We start from the raw sequence: 12,437 nt of genomic DNA, 5'->3' as shown, positions 1-12,437 counted from the left end.
CTCAGCAACCCCTTACTTTTAACTTATAAATAACAGACCGCTGAAATAAACTCACCGGTATCTACTTTATGCTGCTGTTAGTATGGGCAGCATAAAGTTGATGACAGGATCCCTTTAAATTAAATGAAACGCTATGGCAGAAGACCCAGGAGGACCCCACTGCTGACAGAGTCATAAAAAAGCAAGACTACATTTTGCAAAAATGAACTTGAGTAAGCCAAAATCCTTCTGGGAAATTGTCTCCTTGACCGATGAGACCAAGATAGAGCTTTTTGGTAAAGCGCATCATTCTACTGTTTCCTGAAAACGGAATGAGGCCTACAAAGAAAAGAACACAGTATCTACAGTGAAATATGGTATAGGTTCATTGATGTTTTGGGGGTTGTTTTGCTGCCTCTGGCACTGGGTGCCTTGAATGTGTGCAAGGCATCATGAAATCTGAGGATTACCAACGGAGCCCAGTGTCAGAAAGCTGGGTTTGCGTCCGAGATGTTGGGTCTTCCAGCCGGACAATGACCCCAAACATACGTCAAAAAGCACCCAGAAATGGATGGCAACAAAGAGCTGGAGAGTTCTGAAGTGGCCAGCAATGAGTCCAGATCTAAATCCCATTGAAGACCTGTCGAGAGATCTTAAAATTGCTGTTGGGTAAAGGCACCCTTCCAATAAGAGAAACCTGGAGCAGTTTGCTAAGGAAGAGTGGTCCAAAATTCTGGTTGAGAGGTGTCAGAAGCTTATTGATGGTTATAGGAAGCGACTGATTTCAGTTATTTTTTTCCAAAGGGTGTGCAACCTAATATTAAGTTAAGGGCGCCAATAATTTTGTCCAGCCCATTTTTGGAGTTTAGTGTGACATTATGTCCAATTTGCTTTTTTTCCTCCCTTTTTTGGTTTTGTTCCAATACACACAAAGGGAATAAACATGTGTATAGCAAAACATGTGTTACTGCAATACTTTTCTGTGAGAAATACTTCATTTTCTTGAAAAATTTCAGGGGTGCCAACATTTACGGCCATGACTGTATATTCAGCACTTATAGCCAAAATTTTAGAATAGCATCACCTGCTGTTTCTATTGAACAGCCTTTCTGTGTCCACCTGAGTACAGTAGCAGCCAGCTCCTCCCACCAGGGATGCCGCCACATACCCGAAGGAGCAAAACTGAACGTGTGTGTCCACTTCAGCACATTTACTGAGTGGACACAAAAAGGCATTTCAGTAGGTCGGACTACACTTAGGGTCCATTCGCACGTCCGTGTGTGTTTTGCGGATCCACGGATCCCCAAAACACAGACATCGGCGATGTGCGTTCCGCATTTTGTGGACCGCACATCGCCGGCACTTAATAGAAAATGACTAATCTTGTCCGCAATTGCGGACAAGAATAGGACATGTTCTATATTTTTTGGGATCGGAATTGCGGACCCGGAAGTGCGGATCCGCAATTCCGGATCCGTGCAGCACATCGTGCTGCCCCATAGATATGAATGGGTCCGCAATTCCGTTCTGCAAAATGCGGAACAAAATTGCGGACGTGTGAGTGGAGCCTAACATGCATTTTTTTTAATGAGTGTAAACAAATGTTTATAATAATGGTCTGGATTTTCAGAAAATTACCTGTCAAAATCGCATTTTTATGTTTAACATATTTTTAAAGAATTTCTGGTGGTTCTTTTTAATTTTCCATGTCACTATCTATATTTAAGCAAAAACCATAAAATCATGCAGTTTGCGCACTCGCCACTAAGCCTAATGATAGGCACCACTTCTTGATCCACTTTACTGTAGTTACCTGCTTATCTATACACAGAGGTGATATAATTACAGTAAGGATTAGAATGATAGATAAGACAGGATCCACCATTCACAGTAGGTGATTGTCAGAGCTTATCTATTCTTTCTGGGTACAAGGACCTCTGCACAGGTCACAGAGCATGCCTAGAAAACACTCCCATAAAAGTCAAGTAAGGTCCCCTCCTGACTATTGTGTCTGTGGTCCATGTGGTGCCATAAAGTAATTTTCTTAAGGCCTCTTTCACATGGGCGTCCTGGATTTGCTCCGGATGCGTCGCGTGTGCATTGCGGGAAAACCGCACGAGTAGGCACGCAATTGCAGTCAGTTTTGACTGCAATTGCGTTCCGATGTTCAGTTTTTTCCACGCAAGTGCAATGCAAAAAACTGAATGTGGTACCCAGACCCGAACCCGGACTTTTTCACTGAAGTTCAGGTTTGAGTTAGGTGTTCTATTAATTTTCCCTTATAACATGGTTATAAGTGAAAATAATAGCATTCTTAATAAATAAAAAAATGCAAATGCAAAAGGACCGCTGACGTCACCGCGTGGTGAGCGCGGTGACGTCAGCGCAGGTCCTGCTGAATGAAGATAGAAGATTACGTCATCAAAGGTCCTTTTGCAGGTCCTGAAAGATGAAGAAAGAAGACTATGCCAGCTGCGCGAAAAACAGGATGAGGTGACTTTTTTATTTTTTAACCCCTCAATCCACATTTTAGTAAGCATTCTGTATTAAGAATGCTATTATTTTCCTTTATAACCATGTTATACGAGACAATAATACAGTAAATTGACTTTTATCAATTTACTAACATCATCTCCTAGCAACCATGCGTGAAAATCGCATTGCATCCGCACTTGCTTGCGGATGCTATGCGATTTTCACGCATCTCCATTCATTTCTATGGGGCCTGAGTTGCGTGAATGACGCAGAATATAGAACATGCTGCGATTTCACGCAACGCACAAGTGATGCGTGAAAATCACCGCTCATCTGAACAGTCCCATTGAAGAGAATGGGTCCGGATTCAGTGTGGGTGCAAGGCGTTCACTTCACGCATTGCGCCCACACGGAATTATCGCCCGTGTGAAAGGGGCCTAATGCTTTCTAAATGCTGTTAAAGGGGTTTTAATATTGATGACCTATACTCAGGATAGGTCATCAATATCAGATCAGCACCCCCGCCGATCAGCTGTATGAAAAGAAGGCACGCATTGTGTGCATGTGCCGTCTCCTGTCTTTCTTCCTACTCGCCGTTGCTATGTTGACAGCTAGCAGGAAAAGAGACAGAAGACATCACGCGCCTTCTTTTCATACAGCTGATGGTCAGGCCCCCTCTGACCTATCCTTTTTTGGTAGAAGATGATCAAAAGAATACAGTAATTTTCACTTTTTATATTTTTACAGCATTCACTGTGTAGGATAATAATGTGGTAATTTTATAGTGTGGGTCATTACAAATGCAGTGATACCAGTAAGGCCTCATGCACACGACCGTTGTGTGCACCCGTGGCCGTTGTGCCGTTTTCCGTTTTTTTTCGCGGACCCATTGACTTTCAATGGGTCCGTGGAAAAATCGGAAAATGCACCGTTTTGCAGCCGCATCCGTGATCCGTGTTTCCTGGCCGTGAAAAAAATATGACCTGTCCTATTTTTTTCACGGCCAACGGTTCACGGACCCATTCAAGTCAATGGGTCCGTGAAAGAACACGGATGCACACAAGATTGGCATCCGTGTCCGTGATCCGTGGCCGTAGGTTAGTTTTTATACAGACGGATCCGAAGATCCGTCTGCATAAAAGCTTTTTCAAAGCTGAGTTTTCACTTCGTGAAAACTCAGAACCGACAGTATATTCTAACACAGAAGCGTTCCCATGGTGATGGGGACGCTTCTAGTAAGAATACACTACAAACTGTGTACAAGACTGCCCCCTGCTGCCTGGCAGCACCCGATCTCTTACAGGGGGCCGTGATCAGCACAATTAACCCCTTCAGGTGCCGCACCTGAAGGGGTTAATTGTGCTGATCACGGCCCCCTGTAAGAGATCAGGGCTGCCAGGCAGCAGGGGGCAGCCCCTCCCCCCCCTCCCCAGTTTGAATATCATTGGTGGCCAGTGCGGCCCCCCCCCTCTATTGTAATAATAGGTTGGTGGCCAGTGCGGCCCCCCCCTCCCTCTATTGTAATAATTCGTTGGTGGCACAGTGTGCGCCCCCCCCTCCCTCCCTCTATTGTAATAATTTGTTAGTGGCACAGTGTGCGCCCCCCATCGGCCCCCCCCCTCCCTCTATAGCATTAACAACATTGGTGGCCAGTGTGCGGCCTCCCATCTCCCCCCCCTCCCCCCCCCCATCATTGGTGGCAGCGGAGTTCCGATCGGAGTCCCAGTTTAATCGCTGGGGCTCCGATCGGTAACCATGGCAACCAGGACGCTACTACAGTCCTGGTTGCCATGGTTACTTAGCAATCGTACAATAGTAGAAGATTCATACTTACCTGCTGCTGCGATGTTCGTGTCCGGCCGGGAGCTCCACCTACTGGTAAGTGACAGGTCTGTGCGGCGCATTGCTAAATGAACTGTCACTTACAAGTAGGAGGAGCTCCCGGCCGGACACGAACATCGCAGCTCCCAGGTAAGTATGAATCTTTTACTATTGTACTATTGCTAGTAACCCGCTGCCACCAATGATCGGGGGGGGAAGCCGCACACTGGCCACCAATGTTGTTAATGCTATAGAGGGAGGGGGGGGGCGATGGGGGGCGCACACTGTGCCACCAACGATTTATTACAATAGAGGGAGGAAGGAGGGGGGCGCACACTGTGCCACCAACGATTTATTACAATAGAGGGAGGAAGGGGGGGGGGGCGCACACTGTGCCACCAACAAATTATTACAATAGAGGGAGGAAGGGGGGGGGGGCGGGCCGCACTGGCCGCCAATGATATTCAAACTGGGGAGGGGGGGGGGGGGTCTGCCCCCTGCTGCCTGGCAGCCCTGATCTCTTACAGGTGGATATGATAGTACAATTAACCCCTTCAGGTGCGGCACCTGAGGGGTTAATTGTGCTGATCACGGCCCCCTGTAAGAGATCGGATGCTGCTAGGCAGCAGGGGGCAGTCATGTACACATTTTGTAGTATATTCTAACTAGAAGCGTCCCCATCACCATGGGAACGCCTCTGTGTTAGAATATACTGTCGGAAATGAGGTTTCACGATCTAACTCATATCCGACAGTATATTCTAACATAGAGGCGTTCCCATGGTGATGGGGACGCTTCAAGTTAAAATATACCATCGGATTGGAGAAAACTCCGATCTGATGGTATAAAAGGGACTCCAGACTTTACATTGAAAGTCAATGGGGACGGATCCGTTTGAAATGGCACCATATTGTGTCAACGTCAAACGGATCCGTCCCCATTGACTTGCATTGTAATTCAGGACGGATCCGTTTGGCTCCGCACGGCCAGGCGGACACCAAAACGACTTTTTTTTCATGTCCGTGGATCCTCCAAAAATCAAGGAAGACCCACGGACGAAAAAACGGTCACGGATCACGGGAAAACGGAACCCTGTTTTGCGGACCGCAAAAAAATACGGTCGTGTGCATGAGGCCTAAGGGTGCAGTCACAACTGCTTTGGAAGCTACATTTGGAGCTTCCTTCAGTTCATCAAAAATAGCGGAGAAAAAAAAAAACAATGGGAAACTGATCTAATTACCGTCAACGGCTCCGTTCCTATAAGTTATGTGCCAAAGGCCTCATGCACACAATCGTTGTGTGCATCCGCGTCCGTGGTTCTGTTTTCCGTTTTTTTTTTTCGTGGCTCCATTGACTTTCAATGGGTCCGTGGAAAAATCAAAAAATGCACCGTTTGGCAGCCGCATCCGTGATCCGTGTTTCCTGGCCGTAAAAAAAATATGACCTGTCCTATTTTTTTCACGGTCAACGGTTCGCGGAACCATTCAAGTCAATGGGTCCGTGAAAAATCACGGATGCACACAAGATTGTCATCCGCGTCCATGATCCGTGTCCGTGATCCGTGTCCGTTTTTTCCTATCATTTCAATGGCAAACTTGACTTAGATTTTTTTTTTCATTTTTCATGTCCGTGGATCCTCCAAAAATCAAGGAAGACCCACGGGCGAAAACACGGTCACGGATCACGGGAAAACGGAACCCTGTTTTGCGGACCGCAAAAAAATACGGTCAATACCGGTCATTAGTATACCGACAACTTATTAGGGTCTCCCTTAGGAGCTCTTTGAACAGCTGAGCACCAGTTACACCATCAAAGAATGTGTGCCAGGTTTCTAAAGCAATGCTGTAAAAAAGTTGCATTAGCAGGTTTAAGCCCCCTTAGTGACAACTGTAAAATGGGGTACAGCACAATTTGGTTTTAATATTGTTTTGTCCACAGGATGTAATTTGCAGTGGAAAAAAGGGCCCATTCAAATAATGGATTTTGCCCTTGCAAAATCTACCACGTAAACTGCTGCGGTTTTTGACTGAATTCTGCAGACCCGCTCTCAGTTTAGCCCCATTGAATGGAGCTAAACTGCGAGTGGACAAAGGGAGTGGCTTCAGGCGGAGTCTGACATAACGTCTAGGGGTGAGCGAATTGCGCTTTAGATCCAAGATTCGAAGTCTATTCGTTCCCCAGCTTCGTTTTAATAGCATTAAAATGTATGCACTGCACAGAGGTAAAATTTGTTAAAGTGTAACTGTCATGTTTTCATTAAAAAATCTATTTAAGCATATGTTACTGCTACTACGGCATTATGCATAAATAAATCTTTAGTTTCTTCACTTACCACTGTTTTCCTTGAGTTTTTACCTTCGTTACCGCTGTTTTAACCCCTACAATATGAGGATCTTCTCAAGATGGCTCCTCTGCCAGTTCTCTGAGGCCAAAACTGCCTTCCCTCACTTCACATACACACTTGCTGTAGCCAGCAGCTTCCTGCCAGCCAATCAGATTGGATTACCGACAGACACGCCTCCTCACTCTGAAGCCTAATGCAGGCATGCAGTGTAAAGGACCGCCCCTCTGTCTTCTGTTTACACTGAGCTGGAGACAGACAAGCCCTAGCAACAGTCTTTTAAGGGACCAGTGGAAAGGGACAGATTACATTAAAGGGGTTGTCTCACTTCAGCAAGTGGGATTTATCATGTAGAGAACGTTATTACAAGGCACTTACTAATGTATTGTTGTTCTCCATATTGCTTCCTCTGCTGGCTGGATTCAGTTTTCCATCACATTATACACTGCTCGTTTCCATGGTTTTTATTAACTTCCTCTACATAATAAATGCCACTTGCTGAATTGAGACAACCCCTTTAATGAAAGCTGTTAATATACGGTAATTACAGATCTTGACAGACTAACGCAGGCATACATTCCTAGCTGTAATAAACTAGCAAATAAAAAAAATATGACAGTTACACTTTAAGTCCAAAGTCTCACGAGACTTCAGTGAAGAATTTTCAGCATTGGATTCTACACCTTTAAAAACATTTTAAAACAACTGAAGCAGACTTTTGATTGGTGTTTTAAAATGTGTCCGCGCAGCCCATACATTTTAATGGTCTCCGTACAGCATTAAAACAATGGATCCGAAGCACAATTCGCTCACCCCTAATCATATCAATAAGGGACATGTCTCTTCTTGGTTCGGTCATGGCTTTACCCCACTGGAATCTAGGGTTGCATCGGGTATCTAACTTTCAATACCCAATCAATACTTTTGTACCCGGATCGATCAGATACCGGGATTTGCTTTTTTTCCGATACTAGGCTGCGCTACTTCAATATTTTAATCATTGGTGGCGGAGTGACCTCCCCCCACCCCAGTATTATAGTCATTGTTGATGCAGTGCCCCCCCCCCAGTATTATCTTCATTGATGGCGCAGTGGCCACAGGGACCCATCCACCCGCCTCCCCCCCCTCAATATTCTCATTGGTGGCAGTGGCAGCCCCAGCAGTAAAATGGCGGGGTTCCGATCGGTTACCATGGCAGCTATGGAAAGCTCCCTGCTACTGTGTGCACAGGGAAGCAGGGATAGTGTAAAATCCTATTCACCCTAATAGAGCTCTATTAGGGTGAATAGGACTAGGATTCTAGCCCCCTAATGGGGCTAATAGTTATTAAAAAGTAAAAAAATATAAAAATTATAATTAAACTAAAATATTAAATCACCCCCTTTCCCAATTTTACATATAAAATATATAAACTATAAAAAAAAAAACATATTAGGTATCCCCCACATCCCAAAAAAAGTTTGAACTATTTAACCACCTCAGCCCCCAGTGCTTAAACACCCTGAAAGACCAGGCCACTTTTTACACTTCTGACCTACACTACTTTCACCGTTTATTGCTCGGTCATGCAACTTACCACCCAAATGAATTTTACCTCCTTTTCTTCTCACTAATAGAGCTTTCATTTGGTGGTATTTCATTGCTGCTGACAATTTTACTTTTTTTGTTATTAATCGAAATTTAACGATTTTTTTGCAAAAAAATGACATTTTTCACTTTCAGTTGTAAAATTTTGCAAAAAAAAACGAGATCCATATAGAAATTTTGCTCTAAATTTATTGTTCTACATGTCTTTGATAAAAAAAAAATGGTTTGGGTAAAAGTTATAGCGTTTACAAACTATGGTACAAAAATGTGAATTTCCGCTTTTTGAAGCAGCTCTGACTTTCTGAGCACCTGTCATGTTTCCTGAGATTCTACAATGCCCAGACAGTACAAACACCCCACAAATGACCCCATTTCTGAAAGTAGACACCCTAAGGTATTCGCTGATGGGCATAGTGAGTTCATAGAACTTTTTATTTTTTGTCACAAGTTAGCGGAAAATGATGATTTTTATTTTTTATTTTTTTTTCTTACAAAGTCTCATATTCCACTAACTTGTGACAAAAAATTAAAAGTTCTATGAACTCACTATGCCCATCAGCGAATACCTTGGGGTCTCTTCTTTCCAAAATGGGGTCACTTGTGGGGTAGTTATACTGCCCTGGCATTCTAGGGGCCCAAATGTGTGGTAAGGAGTTTGAAATCAAATTCAGTAAAAAATGACCTGTGAAATCCGAAAGGTGCTCTTTGGAATATGGGCCCCTTTGCCCACCTAGGCTGCAAAAAAGTGTCACACATCTGGTATCCCCGTACTCAGGAGAAGTTGAGGAATGTGTTTTGGGGTGTCTTTTTACATATACCCATGCTGGGTGAGATAAATATCTTGGTCAAATGACAACTTTGTATAAAAAAATGGGAAAAGTTGTCTTTTGCCAAGATATTTCTCTCACCCAGCATGGGTATATGTAAAATGACACCCCAAAACACATTCCCCAACTTCTCCTGAGTACGGAGATACCAGATGTGTGACACTTTTTTGCAGCCTAGGTGGGCAAAGGGGCCCATATTCCAAAGAGCACCTTTCGGATTTCACAAGTCATTTTTTACAGAATTTGATTTCAAACTCCTTACCACACATTTGGGCCCCTAGAATGCCAGGGCAGTATAACTACCCCACAAGTGACCCCATTTTGGAAAGAAGACACCCCAAGGTATTTGCTTATGGGCATAGTGAGTTCATGGAAGTTTTTATTTTTTGTCACAAGTTAGTGGAAAATGATGATTTTTTTTTTGATTTTTTTTTTCATACAAAGTCTCATATTCCACTAACTTGTGACAAAAAATAAAAACTTCCATGAACTCACTATGCCCATCAGCGAATACCTTGGGGTCTCTTCTTTCCTAAATGGGGTCACTTGTGGGGTAGTTATACTGCCCTGGCATTCTAGGGGCCCAAATGTGTGGTAAGGAGTTTGAAATCAAATTCTGTAAAAATTGACCTGTGAAATCCGAAAGGTGCTCTTTGGAATATGGGCCCCTTTGCCCACCTAGGCTGCAAAAAAGTGTCACACATCTGGTATCTCTGTATTCAGGAGAAGTTGAGGAATGTGTTTTGGGGTGTCTTTACATATACCCATGCTGGGTGAGATAAATATCTTGGTCAAATGCCAACTTTGTATAAAAAAATGGGAAAAGTTGTCGTTTGCCAAGATATTTCTCTCACCCAGCATGGGTATATGTAAAATGACACCCCAAAACACATTCCCCACCTTCTCCTGAGTACGGCAATACCAGATGTGTGACACTTTTTTGCAGCCTAGGTGGGCAAAGGGGCCCATATTCCAAAGAGCACCTTTCGGATTTCACAGGTCATTTTTTACAGAATTTGATTTCAAACTCCTTACCACACATTTGGGCCCCTAGAATGCCAGGGCAGTATAACTACCCCACAAGTGACCCCATTTTGGAAAGAAGAGACCCCAAGGTATTCGCTGATGGGCATAGTGAGTTCATGGAAGTTTTTATTTTTTGTCACAAGTTAGTGGAATATGAGACTTTGTATAAAAAAAAAAAAAAAAAAAAAAAAAAAAATCAGCATTTTCCACTAACTTGTGACAAAAAATAAAAAATTCTAGGAACTCGCCATGCCCCTCACGGAATACCTTGGGGTGTCTTCTTTCCAAAATGGGGTCACTTGTGGGGTAGTTATACTGCCCTGGCATTTTCCAGGGGCCCAAATGTGTGTTAAGTAGGTAAATGACCTGTGAAATCCTAAAGGTGCTCTTTGGAATATGGGCCCCTTTGCCCACCTAGGCTGCAAAAAAGTGTCACACATGTGGTATCGCCGTATTCAGGAGAAGTTGGGGAATGTGTTTTGGGGTGTCATTTTACATATACCCTTGCTGGGTGAGAGAAATATCTTGGCAAAAGACAACTTTTCCCATTTTTTTATACAAAGTTGGCATTTGACCAAGATATTTCTCTCACCCAGCATGGGTATATGTAAAATGACACCCCAAAACACATTCCCCAACTTCTCCTGAGTACGGCGATACCAGATGTGTGACACTTTTTTGCAGCCTAGATGCGCAAAGGTGCCCAAATTCCTTTTAGGAGGGCATTTTTAGACATTTGGATACCAGACTTCTTCTCACGCTTTGGGGCCCCTAGAATGCCAGGGCAGTATAAATACCCCACATGTGACCCCATTTTGGAAAGAAGACACCCCAAGGTATTCAATGAGGGGCATGGCGAGTTCATATAAATTATTTTTTTTTGGCACAAGTTAGCGGAAATTGATATTTTTTATTTTTTTCTCACAAAGTCTCCCGTTCCGCTAACTTGGGACAAAAATTTCAATCTTTCATGGACTCAATATGCCCCTCACGGAATACCTGGGGGTGTCTTCTTTCCGAAATGGGGTCACATGTGGGGTATTTATACTGCCCTGGCATTCTAGGGGCCCTAAAGCGTGAGAAGAAGTCTGGAATATAAATGTCTAAAAAATTTTACGCATTTGGATTCCGTGAGGGGTATGGTGAGTTCATGTGAGATTTTATTTTTTGACACAAGTTAGTGGAATATGAGACTTTGTAAGAAAAATAAATAAAAATTCCGCTAACTTGGGCCAAAAAAATGTCTGAATGGAGCCTTACAGAGGGTGATCAATGACAGGGGGGTAATCAATGACAGGGGGGGTGATCAATGACAGGGGTGGTGATCAATGACAGGGGGGGTGATCAATGACAGGGGGGTGATCAGGGAGTCTATATGGGGTGATAACCACAGTCATTGATCACGCCCGTGTAAGGCTTCATTCAGACGTCCGTATGCGTTTTGCGGATCCGATCCATCTATCAGTGCATCCGTAAAAATCATGCGGACATCTGAATGGAGCTTTACAGGGGGGTAATCAATGACAGGGGGGTGATCAGGGAGTCTATATGGGGTGATAACCACAGTCATTGATCATGCCCCTGTAAGGCTTCATTCAGACGCCCGGATGCGCTTTGCGGATCCGATCCATCTATCAGTGGATCCGTAAAAATCATGCGGACGTCTGAATGGAGCTTTACAGGGGGGTAATCAATGACAGGGGGGTAATCAATGACAGGGGGGTGATCAGGGAGTCTATATGGGGTGATCACCACAGTCATTGATCATGCCCCTGTAAGGCTTCATTCAGACGTCCGGATGCGTTTTGCGGATCCGATCCATCTATCAGTGCATCCGTAAAAATCATGCGGACATCTGAATGGAGCTTTACAGGGGGGTGATCAATGACAGGGGTGTAATCAATGACAGGGGGGTGATCAGGGAGTCTATATGGGGTGATCACCACAGTCATTGATCACGCCCCTGTAAGGCTTCATTCAGACGTCCGGATGCGTTTTGCGGATCCGATCCATCTATCAGTGCATCCGTAAAAATCATGCGGACATCTGAATGGAGCTTTACAGGGGGGTAATCAATGACAGGGGGGTGATCAGGGAGTCTATATGGGGTGATAACCACAGTCATTGATCATGCCCCTGTAAGGCTTCATTCAGACGTCCGGATGCGTTTTGCGGATCCGATCCATCTATCAGTGCATCCGTAAAAATCATGCGGACATCTGAATGGAGCTTTACAGGGGGGTGATCAGGGAGTCTATATGGGGTGATCACCACAGTCATTGATCATGCCCCTGTAAGGCTTCATTCAGACGTCCGGATGCGTTTTGCGGATCCGATCCATCTATCAGTGCATCCGTAAAAATCATGCGGACATCTGAATG

This window comes from Bufo bufo, chromosome 2 (genome assembly GCF_905171765.1).
Source record: "Bufo bufo chromosome 2, aBufBuf1.1, whole genome shotgun sequence".
Classification (NCBI taxonomy): Eukaryota; Metazoa; Chordata; class Amphibia; order Anura; family Bufonidae; genus Bufo; species Bufo bufo.
This window is presented reverse-complemented; position numbering follows the sequence as displayed.